This window comes from Lutjanus erythropterus, chromosome 16 (genome assembly GCF_056507025.1).
Source record: "Lutjanus erythropterus isolate fLutEry1 chromosome 16, fLutEry1.hap2, whole genome shotgun sequence".
NCBI lineage: Eukaryota > Metazoa > Chordata > Actinopteri > Lutjaniformes > Lutjanidae > Lutjanus > Lutjanus erythropterus.
The window spans coordinates 20,457,526-20,475,121 of record NC_139332.1 but is presented as its reverse complement, the minus strand read 5'-3'; positions in this window follow the sequence as shown (position 1 = coordinate 20,475,121).

Here is a 17,596-nt window from a genome sequence, read left to right as displayed (position 1 = left end):
TGGTGTTCAAAGCACCAAAAATATATTTAAATTCAAAACCAGTGTCTCTTTACAAAGATCATAACCCGGTTACTCATATAATCCACATACCTTGTGAGCAATTTCATGTAGGAACTGTTTTATGCAGTAGAATCTATAGAACTACTTTCTTTCTGCTAGAAAACATTGGAGAAATGGCAGACATCTCTATGGCCTATAACTCCAAAATTGCAATTTGCACCAAAAAAAAAAAAAAAAAAAAAAAAAAATCTGTATGGATGAATAGCAGTACAGGCCAGGGGGAAAATATGGATTTTTGATTTTGGGGTGAACTGTCCCTTTAAGGTCTTATCTAAATTTGACTGGAAGTTAATGAAGTCATTGTTGAGCTGGGATAATTATAAAAATTGTTCTATCACCATGCTAGTATTGTCTCCAGATAGCCTGTATTTCAAAGTAAAGTCTACTGTCACATTGTAGGAATGAATGAGATAGATAACAATTACACTTTACTATACTGTAGTCTAGAATATTTGACTCTGCAGTGCATTGTCAGCACTGTGTGTGTGTGTGTTTGTAGTTCTCACTTGTGGCCACTAGAGAGCACTACAGAGTTGACTTGCAGTTGTTGATAAAAGTGACATTTTCTGACAACAGTCCAAGGTGCAGTATTTACAATAAAGATAAATAAAATATGATCAGTTTGACTTTTAATGGTGACTTCAACTTAACCACCACATCACTGTGTCCATAAACTATGACCCAACAGTTAATTCATCATTATTAGAATAATAATAGGAATACAAATATACATCCAGTTGAAACTGTTACCGCATCCGCTGCTTATTTAATTTACTGAAACATTTTTTCATGAATGGTCATGCAGCTACCCTTAACTTTAAGTTACTATTTCTACTTTTTACTTAGTGCATTACAGTGACATAACATACACACAGAACAGACCAGTAACCCAATTACAGTCTCAAACTTGCCCAATCATCATAAAAATTGCCTCATCGATTTTCATTTAGAAGAAGGGATAAACAATACAGTGGAATATCAATGTAATTAAATGGATTTTGTCCTGTATAGTCTTTTAGATCATGTGGATAATAATGACCATTTTACAGTAAATGTTAAAGGACCAGTGTGTAGGATTTAGTCGCAACTTGACCATTTTTTTTAAATACACAGAGGTAGATTAAAGTTAAAAACAACACCACGGAAAGAGAACAAAATAAAAAGACAAATCTGGATAGAAATAAAAAAATTCTAAATCAATAAAAATAATAAACAGATTAAAAAAGATTTAAATGATAATAACACAATGATAATAAGGTCTTGTGTCTTAGAAATATTGGGTTAAAAGCGCTTGACAACAATAAGGTTTTTCAGTCTGGATTAAAAAGCTGCAGTGTTTCCTACGACCACGCAGCAGTTGGTTCCAGCTCTTTGCCGCATAATGACTAAAAGCTGAAAAAAAAAAAAGCAGGAAAGCATATTGTTAATGATGGCTCTGTACCATTTCAGTGTCAGTAAGCCTTGTCAGTGAGCAGGCATATTCAATGGCAAGGTCCAAAATCCAGTAAAGTTAAATGGATTAATGCAGCCATCATGTATATAATTAATTACACCTTTGTCTGCTTTATAATGTAAATGTCTGTTGTGAACAAGGCCTTAGATTGACACTGTATGTAAATTTTTTATCGCACCTTTAATCTACATTCTACCAGATGTAACCTCTTCCTCCTCCTGTCAGTCTCTGCCACCACACTGTCAAGACGTCTCCCTCACCTCTGCCTGTAATGCACCCTTCAGATCTCAAGAGTGTGTTTTCATGTTTGCTGGGCGGCGAGCAGACAGCACAGTTGTTACAGCGCAGCCGCACAGTGGAGTGAAGAAGAAGAAGAAGAAGAGCTGACCTTAGGAGAGGACACAGATGTGACTCTTCCCTGGGAGCAGGCGTCATCAGAACAGGCCTCCCTCCCTCGTTTGTCCCCCGCTCACTGGTTCCTGATTAGCAAGGACACATGAACCCAGTCTGTCAAGGTTTAATGAGTTCACCCAAAGTCTAAAACATTAAGAGCAACCTTTCTCTTCTTTGTCTTCTTAGCTTGATTCTTCCCAGGTAACCAAATACAACCCTTAGACCTTTTTCACTGCAGCCATTTTGACACAATATAGTGGTGTAAACACAGGTGTTACGCTTCCATTCAGTTCAGGTCAAACAGAGTCAAGGTGCTGTTGTTGTGAATGTTGGCTCACTGAAAAGGCTCTGCAACCTTAATTAGCATCCTTGGTAACATCTGTGTTTACCCTGCTATTTCAGAACAATATGGCTGCCGAGAAAAAGGTCTGTGGTGCCACAAATCTTTTTTGATTGTGGATTGGATGAGAGAAATTTAGAACTGAACTTTCTGGGAGATCTTGGGCTTGTATGCACCTGCAAAAAAAAAAAAAAAAAAAAATGGGGGAGGTATTTTTCAGATTTCAGTAAGGCTGCAACTAATGATTGATACTTTTCTTTTTTCTTTTTGAACAATTAGAACATCTATACAATGTGTATAAATAGAGAAAAATGTCCATTATAATTTCTTAAAGCAAGATGACGTTTACAAAAAGCTACATAAAAAGTAAAACAAACAAACAAACATTATAAATGTGCTGTATATGATGAATAGATCAGAGTTAGGAAGGAAGTCGGAGTATGTCACTAAATATAAGTAAAAAAGTTTATGCATTACTTTGTTCATGAACATGATTTCAGTCTGAGTCATGTCACATAGATTTTCATCAGCAATGGCATTTGTTTTAAAGTGAAAAAAAAAAAACTCAGATGATCCCACGCTACCACACAATCTCATCAATCTATGTGTTTTTGTCACTGTTTTAATTTGGGTAAGCAAGAATTTCCATCTTGATTAAATTCTCTTAACTCTTTTTTTTTTACTTACTATCTACTATTTTATTTTTAATCGTGCAGTAGAGCTCTGCTTAATTTTAAATCTGGATTTACTCATTTAAACCCTAGCTTTACTCAACTCTGATCAGAACTAATATCAAATAAATGAATCTTTGTTGGTCCATGAACAGAGACAGGGGTATACAACAGACATAAACTGATCACAGGTTCATGTCTCTTACAGAGTGGGTCTTACATGCAAACAGCTGTAATGGAGGTAAAAATAAAAAAAGGTCTTGATATTTATTGATGGCTTTACAGCTGAACACCACAGGGATTATTTATGCCTTTGAGCAGTGCTGTCAGAAATCGTTTCCCATGTTCCTCCAGAGGTGTACTATTTTGCCCTGTTTGTGTGCTGAGCAGTTTCCCACTACAGCACAGAGGACGAGAACAGCAGCAGGTCATAGATGGTACAGATGGAGGCAACAGCTGTCTGGGCCAAGAAAGTGGTCATGTGATCTATCCGTCTGCCTGGAGCAGGATCCCTCTGCCAGAGGCCCATCAACGTTTCCCTCCTCCACAAATCCATAAACATCCGCATCATAAGTTTCCCTCTGGAAGGCTGCGTGGACGTATTCCAAGATCATTTCACTCACCCTGTTTTATTCCTTTTAGAAATTTCACTCTGAGATGTGTTTTTCAAGCACCGACAAGCCTCACAGATGTATATTTTTGGAGGTTTTCCTCCAAAAGCGTAGCCCTCAGTGAGAACTAGGGCTTTCATTTGAGGGCCCGTCAAAATGAATGTTCTTGGGTTTGTGTTGGACGTATTCATGCGCTGGTGGGGAGGCTCTGGGAGGAGGTTTGTCCTTTGAGGCAGGGTTGGATGATGATGGATCAGACGCAGATCTGACCCGAGCCCAAAGAGATCGGAGGGTTGTGTGAAGAGCAGCAACTCCTGGTAACAGATGGAGCAATAAAATGCAAGAGGAGTCTGGTCTGTTGCTGTGTGATTGATGGACTGTGGCTGGGTTTTTGTGGTTTTTTGTTGTATTTGGGGGTTGAACAGATGGCTGTGGGGAACCTTTCCACTGTATGTGTGTGTATGTGTTTGTGTGTGGCACAGCACTGTTGACAGGCAGGATCTATCTGGACCCTGTCTGTCACACACCGTCCACACAAACACCCACCTCCCCCTGTACAGATAGCTTGTCACAGGCAAGGCAAGGGCAAGCGTAAGTGGTGCTCCACTCTCTATCACCACCGCCACATCCATCACTACTTCCCTTCAAAATCGCTGTGACAAACTGCCCCAGAAGCCAGCATTATTTCTGGCCATACAGTGCTGCCACTGCTGCATATTTGAGCACTGACAGTTATTTAGAGGTTTGCAAGATCAGGGGAAACCTTCTGAGCGAGAACATTTTGTCTTCCATCACTCTCAAAGGGGTCGGGGAGGAAGCCAGGTAATATTTGGAGGCTCATGCTGGGATTCGGGGGGGGAAAGGGGATTTTTATGAAATGTGTGGCAGCTCAACAAAGATGGAAAGCTGTTCGAAAACATTTCCGTGAAAACGTCCGTCGAGACATCAGTTTCCCACTGACACCAGTTACATTAGGCTGCTTTTTCCATCTTAAATATCAAGGTTCACTGAAAGTTTAATAAAGGGAAACAAGAACCTGAGTTCACTCAGTATTACATAAGGTACCCCGAGCTGTAAATTATTAAACAAAAAGAGGAGTGGACTAGATACAAGTTTCTACATTAAAGCAAAGTTTGACTTGTTGGGAAATACTTACATGGTACACTTTCTGGTGATAAGAAATGAGTGGTATTTATGTTTCCATTTAGCGTAGCGTAGCATAGAGTATTTCCTAAAATATGGAACTATTCCTTTAACCCTCTATGGTACCATGTTGCCCTCAGGCAACAAACCCATTTTTGCCCTGTCACATCTCCACAATGCATCCCTTTAAATGATGCGATACTTTAAAAAAGAGGTAAAACCATAGGGAACCATTAACAATGCTTTAAGTTGTCACATGACCTCCAGGAAGCGATTTTGAAACCCTTCTTGGCGGGCTTTTTCTAAGGAGACAGCTCTGCTATCTTGCTGCAAAAAAAAAGACTCTCAAAAAGTTATTTTTTGTCCCTTTTCCACCTGGAAAAAAATGTCTTCACACTAATAGGTGAGTCAACTTTAAGTTTTGATAGTTTCATGCAACTTATTTACTAATTTAATAGTGGAAACTTGTTAAAATGCAGCTGTTGCCCTGAGGCAACAACGTGCCATCATGGAAAGTTGCAATGTTGCCTGCAACAGTGAACCATTATGGAATCACTATAGCAAACACAACACTGACCACTGGCCTATTTGGGTGGAGAAAAAGGGCAGATGCAGATACCCTGGATGTAAAGGTATAGTGAAATCACAGTGCACAAAATGTGTCACCTGCCTGTGCTTCACTCCTGAAAAAAACTGCTTCATAGAGTTCCATAAGCACTGAGCAGCAACACCACAAGTGATGGCAACACATGTCAGGAAAGACACAGGGGACTGACAGAAAACATGCACTGAAATGAAGCAGTGATGACCAAACACTGAAATTTGTTGTTTTTGTTTTTCAAATGGTTATGGTAATGGTTATCTTTGTTGATTTAAGTAGTTTAAAGTTTTATACTTTACACATTTATTTCAATGGGTTGTTCCTAAATAGTACAATGTTGCCTACAGGCAACATTTAGCCAAGAAACTTTTTAAATTCTTTTTAAAATTCTTTTTAATTTAAAATTTAAAATGAATTGTGACTTCTTGATGTTATTGAATATTTTTGCATATGTTTATGAAATAAACAATGTTCAAATTGGAAAAGGAATGTTCTTTTTCACTTATGCACCATTATGGTACAATGTTGCCTACAGGCAACGAACCCCAAAAACTTCCAAAAATAAAAATAAAAATAAAAATAAAATTTCTTCAGATTATGTTTATTTAGTCTATTTTGAGACATAAAAACACATTTCCCTCACTGGCATCATAATGTGTACCATAGAGGGATATGACCATACATACATACATACATACATACATACATACATACATACATACATATGACCGTACATACATACATACACATACATACATATGAGCATGCATACATACATACATACATATGACCATACATGCATACATACATACATACATACATATGAGCATACATACATACGAGCATACATACATACATACATACATACATACATACATATGAGCATAAATACATACATACATACATATGAGCATACATACATATGAGCATACATTCATACATATGGCCAAACATATGACCATGCATACAAACATACATACATATGACCATACATACATACATACATATGACCATAGATACATATGACCATGCATACACACATACATATGACATACATACATACATACATACATACATACATACATACATACATACTTATGACCATACATACATACATATGACCATACATACATACATACATACATATGACCATGCATACATTCATATGACCATACATACATACACACATACATATGAGCATACATGCATACATACATACATACATATGACCATGCATACATACATACATGTGACCATACATACATACATACATACATATGAGCATATATACATACATACATATGACCATACATACATACATACATACATACATACATACATATGAGAATACATACATACATATGACCATGCATACATACATATGAGCATACATACATACATATGACCATGCATACATACATATGAGCATACATACATACATACATACATACATACATATATATGACCATACATACATACATACATATATACATATATATATAAATTCTTTTTATAATTCTTTTAAATTTAAAATTTAAAATGAATTGTGACTTCTTGATGTTATTGAATATTTTTGCATATGTTTATGAAATAAACAATGTTTAAATTGGAAAAGGAACGTTCTTTTTCACTTATGCACCATTATGGTACAATGTTGCCTACAGGCAACGAACCCCAAAAACTTCCAAAAATAAAAATAAAAATAAAAATAAAAATAAAATTTCTTCAGATTATGTTTATTTTGTCTATTTTGAGACATAAAAACACATTTCCCTCACTGGCATCATAATGTGTACCATAGAGGGATATGACCATACATACATACATACATACATACATACATACATACATACATACATACATATGACCGTACATACATACATACACAAACATACATACATACATACATACATATGACCGTACATACATACATACATATGACCATACATGCATACATACATACATACATACATATGACCATACATGCATACATACATACATACATACATACATACATACATACATACATACATATGAGCATACATACATACATACATATGAGCATACATACATGCACACATATGAGCATAAATACATACATACATACATATGAGCATACATACATACATATGAGCATACATACATATGAGCATACATACATACATACGTACATACATATGAGCATACATACATATGAGCATACATTGATACATATGGCCAAACATATGACCATGCATACAAACATACATACATATGACCATACATACATACATACATACATATGACCATACATACATACATACATACATATATACATAAATACATACATACATACATATGAGCATACATACATACATACATACATACATACATATATATGACCATACATATATATGACCATGCATACATACATACATATGACCATACATACATACATACATACATACATACATACATACATACATACATACATACTTATGACCATACATGCATACATATGACCATACATACATACATATGGTCATACATATGACCATGCATACATACATACATACATACATACATACATACATACATACATATGAGCATACATGCATACATGCATACATGCATACATACATACATACATATGACCATGGATACATACATACATGTGACCATACATACATACATACATACATACATACATACATACATATGAGCATACATATATATAGCATATATACATACATACATACATACATACATATGACCATACATACATACATACATACATACATATGAGAATACATACATACATATGAGCATACATACATACATATGACCATGCATAAATACATATGACCATACATACATACATACATACATACATACATATATATATATATATATATATATATATATATATATATATATATATATATATATATATATATATAAATTCTTTTTATAATTCTTTTTAATTTAAAATTTAAAATGAATTGTGACTTCTTGATGTTATTGAATATTTTTGCATATGTTTATGAAATAAACAATGTTCAAATTGGAAAAGGAATGTTCTTTTTCACTTATGCACCATTATGGTACAATGTTGCCTACAGGCAACGAACCCCAAAAACTTCCAAAAATAAAAATAAAAATAAAAATAAAATTTCTTCAGATTATGTTTATTTAGTCTATTTTAAGACATAAAAACACATTTCCCTCACTGGCATCATAATGTGTACCATAGAGGGATATGACCATACATACATACATACATACATACATAAATACATACATATGACCGTACACACATACATACACATACATACATACATACATATGAGCATACATACATACATACATATGACCATACATGCATACATACATACATACATACATACATACATACATATGAGCATAAATACATACATACATACATATGAGCATACATACATACATACATATGAGCATACATACATACATACGTACATACATAGCTCAGCGTAAGTTCAATCAGGAAGACCTTCTATTACGCTGCCTTCATTCACAACTTTCCTTTACTCCGCCTCTCTCCTCCTATTCCCTCTAATCAGCTGTTTGTGGGCGTTCACCTTCGTCTTTACCATCCATTCAGATTTTGCCACGGTCACGATAGCCAGTCAGTTTGCTGCTGCCAAATCTTTAAATCGCCTCTGTCTTTGCTCCATCAGTTGTCATTCAGTCAATCGCGCGACCCTCCTCCACCCCTCTCTCCTCCAGTCACTGGACACAGGTAGCAGAAGATGTTCACCTCGATCCTCCCTGATGCCCTCTCCTCCAGCCTTCAGGTCCAGGCAGCAGGAGTCCAGAGCCACTTCACCTCACCAGTCTCTGCTTTGCACCTCATCATCACTACCACCACCAGTGTCTAGACCCCGGGGGGGTTCTCTTCACAACAGCTTCATCACCCCCATTTATATATACATATTGTTTCACCTCATTGGGGTCTAACCGCCAAAGACTGTTCATGTTTCATATATCATGCATGTGCCAATAAACCATTTCTCTTTTATTCTAGTCTCTCCTGATTGAAATGAGCATACATACATATGAGCATAAATTCATACATATGGCCAAACATATGACCATGCATACAAACATACATACATATGACCATACATACATACATACATACATATGACCATATATACATATGACCATGCATACATACATACATATGACAATACATACATACATACATACATACTTATGATCATACATACATACATATACACATACATACATACATATGGTCATACATATGACCATGCATACATACATACATACATACATACATACATACATACATATGAGCATACATGCATACATACATACATACATATGACCATGCATACATACATACATGTGACCATACATACATACATATATACATATGAGCATATATACATACATACATATGATCATACATACATACATACATACATACATACGTACATACATATGACCATACATACATACATATGACCATGCATACATACATATGAGCATACATACATACATATGACCATGCATACATACATATGACCATACATACATACATATGACCATACATACATACATACATACATACATACATATGACCATACATACATACATACATAATACCATACATGCATACATACATACATACATGTGACCATGCATACATACATACATATGAGCATACATACATACATACATACATATCAGCATACATACATACATATATACATACATACATACATACATAAATACATACATACATACATACATACATACATATGACCATACATACATACATACATACATACATATGACCATACATACATATGACCATGCATACATACATACATATGACCATAGATACATACATACATACATACATACATACATACATACATACATACATACATATATATGTACATACATACATATGACCATGCATACATACATACATACATATGACCATACATACATATGACCATGCATACATTCATATGACCATACATACATACACACATACATACATATATACATACATACATATGACCATGCATACATACATACATACATATGACCATACATACATACATACATACATATGACCATACATACATATGACCATGCATACATTCATATGACCATACATACATACACACATACATACATACATACATATGGTCATACATGTGACCATGCATACATACATGCATACATACATACATATGAGCATACATGCATACATACATACATACATATCACCATGCATACATACATAAATACATACATACATACATACATACATACATATGAGCATACATGCATACATACATACATACATATGACCATGCATATATACATACATGTGACCATACATACATACATATATACATATGAGCATATATACATACATACATATGATCATACATACATACATACATATGAGAATACATACATACATATGACCATGCATACATACATATGAGCAGACATACATACATATGACCATGCATACATACTTATGACCATACATACATGCATATGACCATACATACATACATACATATGACCATACATACATACATACATACATACATATGACCATACATGCATACATACATACATACATACATACATGTGACCATGCATACATACATATGAGCATACATACATACATACATACATACATACATATCAGCATACATACATACATACATACATACATACATACATATGACCATACATACATACATACATACATACATATGACCATACATACATATGACCATGCATACATACATACATATGACCATACATACATACATACATACATACATACATACATACTTATGACCATACATGTATAAATATGACCATACATACATACATACATACATACATATGACCATGCATACATTCATATGACCATACATACATACACACATACATACATACATATGGTCATACATATGACCATGCATACATACATACATACATACATACATATGAGCATACATGCATACATACATACATATGACCATGCATACATACATACATGTGACCATACATACATACATACATACATACATACATACATACATACATACGAGAATACATACATACATATGACCATGCATACATACATATGAGCATGCATACATACATATGAGCATACATACATACATATGAGCATACATACATACATACATACATATGACCATACATACATACATACATATATATATATGACAATACATACATACATACATACATACATACATATATATATATATATATATATATGTATATATTCTTTTTATAATTCTTTTTAATTTAAAATTTAAAATGAATTGTGACTTCTTGATGTTATTGAATATTTTTGCATATGTTTATGAAATAAACAATGTTCAAATTGGAAAAGGAACGTTCTTTTTCACTTATGCACCATTATGGTACAATGTTGCCTACAGGTAACGAACCCCAAAAACTTCGGAAAAATAAAAAGAAAATTTCTTCAGATTATGTTTATTTAGTCTATTTTGAGACATAAAAACACATTTCCCTCACTGGCATCATAATGTGTACCATAGAGGGATATGACCGTACATACATACATAAATACATACATACATACATACATACGACCGTACATACATACATACATAAACATACATACATACATATGAGCATACATACATACATATATACATACATATGAGCATACATACATACATACATACATACATATAACCATACATACATATGACCATGCATACACACATACATACATACATACATATGGCCATACATACATACATACATACATACTTATGACCATACATGCATACATATGACCATACATACATACATACATACATATGACCATACATACATATGACCATGCATACATTCATATGACCATACATACATACACACATACATACATACATATGGTCATACATATGACCATGCATACTTACATACATGCATACATACATACATATGAGCATACATACATATGAGCATACATTCATACATATGGCCAAACATATGACCATGCATACAAACATACATACATATGACCATACATACATACATATGACCATATATACATATGACCATGCATACATACATACATATGACCATACATACATACATACATACATACATACATACATACATACATACATATGACCATACATACATATGACCATGCATACATTCATATGACCATACATACATACACACATACATACATACATATGGTCATACATATGACCATGCATACATACATACATACATACATACATATGAGCATACATGCATACATACATACATACATTTGACCAATGCTACATACATACATATGAGCATACATACATACATACATACATACATATATATGAGCATACATACATACATACATACATACATACATATATACATACATACATACATATGAGCATACATACATACATACATACATACATACATACATACATAATATGACCATACATACATACATACATACATACATACATTCATACATACATATATATGTACATACATACATATGACCATGCATACATACATACATACATATGAGCATACATACATATGACCATGCATACATTCATATGACCATACATACATACACACATACATACATATATACATACATACATATGACCATGCATACATACATACATACATATGACCATACATACATACATACATACATATGACCATACATACATATGACCATGCATACATTCATATGACCATACATACATACACACATACATACATACATACATATGGTCATACATATGACCATGCATACATACATGCATACATACATACATATGAGCATACATGCATACATACATGCATACATATCACCATGCATACATAGATACATGTGACCATACATAAATACATACATACGAGCATACATACATATGAGCATACATACATACATACATACATATGTACATACATATGAGCATACATACATGTGAGCATACATTCAAACATATGGCCAAACATATGACCATGCATACAAACATACATACATATGACCATACATACATACATATGACCATATATACATATGACCATGCATACATACATACATACATACATATGACCATACATACATACATACATACATACATACTTATGACCATACATGCATACATATGACCATACATACATACACACATACATACATACATATGGTCATACATGCATACATACATATCACCATACATGCATACATACATACATACATGTGACCATGCATACATACATACATATGAGCATACATACAAATATACATACATACATACATACATACATACATACATACATACATATGACCATACGTACATACATACATACATACATACATACATATGAGCATACATACATATGACCATGCATACATTCATATGACCATACATACATACACACATACATACATACAGTATATACATACATACATATGACCATGCATACATACATACATACATATGAGCATACATACATACATATGACCATGCATACATACATACATATATACATATGAGCATACATACATACTTGTGACAATACATACATACATACATACATACATACAGACATACATATGACCATGCATACATACATGTGAGCATACATACATACATATGGCCATGTATACATACATACATATGAGAATACATACATACATACATAAATATGGCCATACATATGACCATGCATACATACATACATATGAGCATACATACATACATACGACCATGCATACATACATATGACCATACATACATACATACATACATATGACCATACATACATACATACATACATACATACATACACACATATGAGCATACATACATATGAGCATACATACATACATATATATGAGCATACATACATATGAGCATGTATACATACATACATATGACCATGCCACCATACAGACATACATACATACATACATACATACATATGGCCATACATATGACCATGCATACATACATGTGAACATACATACATACATACATACATATGAGCATACATACATACATACATACATACATACATACATACATACATACATACTTATGACCATACATGCATACATATGACCATACATACATACACACATACATACATACATATGGTCATACATGCATACATACATATGACCATACATGCATACATATGACCATACATACATACACACATACATACATACATATGGTCATACATGCATACATACATATGACCATACATGCATACATACATACATACATGTGACCATGCATACATAAATACATATGAGCATACATACAAATATACATACATACATACATACATACATACATACATACATACATATGAGCATACATACATACATACATACATATGACCATACGTACATACATACATACATACATATGAGCATACATACATATGACCATGCATACATTCATATGACCATACATACATACACACATACATACATATATACATACATACATATGACCATGCATACATACATACATACATATGAGCATACATACATACATATGACCATGCATACATACATACATATGGACATGTATACATACATACATATGAGAATACATACATACATACATAAATATGGCCATACATATGACCATGCATACATACATACATATGAGCATACATACATACATACGACCATGCATGCATACATATGACCATACATACATACATACATACATACATATGACCATACATACATACATACATACACACATATGAGCATACATACATATGAGCATACATACATACATATATATGAGCATACATACATATGAGCATGTATACATACATACATATGACCATGCAACCATACAGACATACATACATACATACACATGGCCATACATATGACCATGCATACATACATGTGAACATACATACATACATACATACATATGAGCATACATACATACATACATACATACATACATACATACATACATACATATGAGCATACATACATACATACATACATACATACATATGAGCATTCATACATACATACATACATACATACATATGACCATACATACATACATACATACATATATATGTACATACATACATATGACCATGCATACATACATACATACATATGAGCATACATACATACATACATACATACGAGCATACATACATATGAGCATACATACATATATACATACATACATACATAAATACATACATACATACATACATACATATGAGCATACACACATACATACATACATACATATGACCATACATACCTACATACATACATACATACATATGAGCATACATACATATGACCATGCATACATACATACATACATATGAGCATACATACATATGACCATGCATACATTCATATGACCATACATACACACATACATACATATATACATACATACATATGACCATGCATACATACATACATACATATGAGCATACATACATACATACATACATACATACATACATACATACATACATATGACCATACATACATACATACATATGAGCATACATACATACATATGACCATACATACATACACACATACATACATATATACATACATACATATGACCATGCATACATACATACATACATATGAGCATACATACATACATACATACATACATACATACATACATACATACATACATATGACCATACATACATACATACATATGAGCATACATACATACATATGACCATACATACATACATACATATGACCATACATACATACATATGACCATACATACATACACACATACATACATATATACATACATACATATGACCATGCATACATACATACATACATATGACCATACATACATACATACATATGAGCATACATACATACATACATACATACATACATACATATGAGCATACATACATACATATGACCATGCATACAAACATACATACATATGACCATACATGCATACATACATACATACATGTGACCATGCATACATACATACATATGACCATGCATACCTACATACATACATACATATGAGCATACATACATACATGTGACAATACATACATACATACATACAGACAGACATACATATGACCATGCATACATACATATGAGCATACATACATACATATGGCCATGTATACATACATACATATGAGAATACATACATACATACATAAATATGGCCATACATATGACCATGCATTCATACATACATATGAGCATACATACATACATACGACCATGCATACATAGATATGACCATACATACATACATACATACATATGACCATACATACATACATACATACATACACACATATGAGCATACATACATATGAGCATACATATATACATATATATGAGCATACATACATATGAGCATGCATACATACATACATATGACCATGCAACCATACATACATACATACATACATACATATGGCCATACATATGACCATGCATACATACATATGAACATACATACATACATACTTATGACCATACATACATACATACATACATACATACATACATACATACATATATATGACCATACATACATACATACATACATACATACATATATATTTAAATTCTTTTCATAATTCTTTTTAATTTAAAATTTAAAATGAATTGTGACTTCTGGATGTTATTGAATATTTTTGCATATGTTTATGAAATAAACAATGTTCAAATTGGAAAAGGAACGTTCTTTTTCACTTATGCACCATTATGGTACAATGTTGCCTACAGGCAACGAACCCCAAAAACTTCCAAAAATAAAAATAAAAATAAAAATTCTTCAGATTATGTTTATTTAGTCTATTTTGAGACATAAAAACACTCCAGACATTTTTTCCCTCACTGGCATCATAATGTGCACCATAGAGGGTTAAGACTGAGGTTTGTTAGTACAGCAAATGGAGGAACGGATTATTTGAACTTTTGTCACATTCTTTGGAAGTTGGAACAAGGAAACAAATTTTTGGTCATTTTGATTGATTGTAATTTATAGTGATCTTAGTTTGAGTTAGTCTGACTATGAAGACTAAATTGTCTGAAAAAATTATGGAAATGATCGCTACAGAGATAGATATTTTAAGACCTGAAACAACTGGTTTATTGTTTAAACTTGAACTCACTAGACTCCCTTTACAGAGTCAGTAATTTTATCATCATCTTTTTCATTCAAACTTGACGGAAACAAA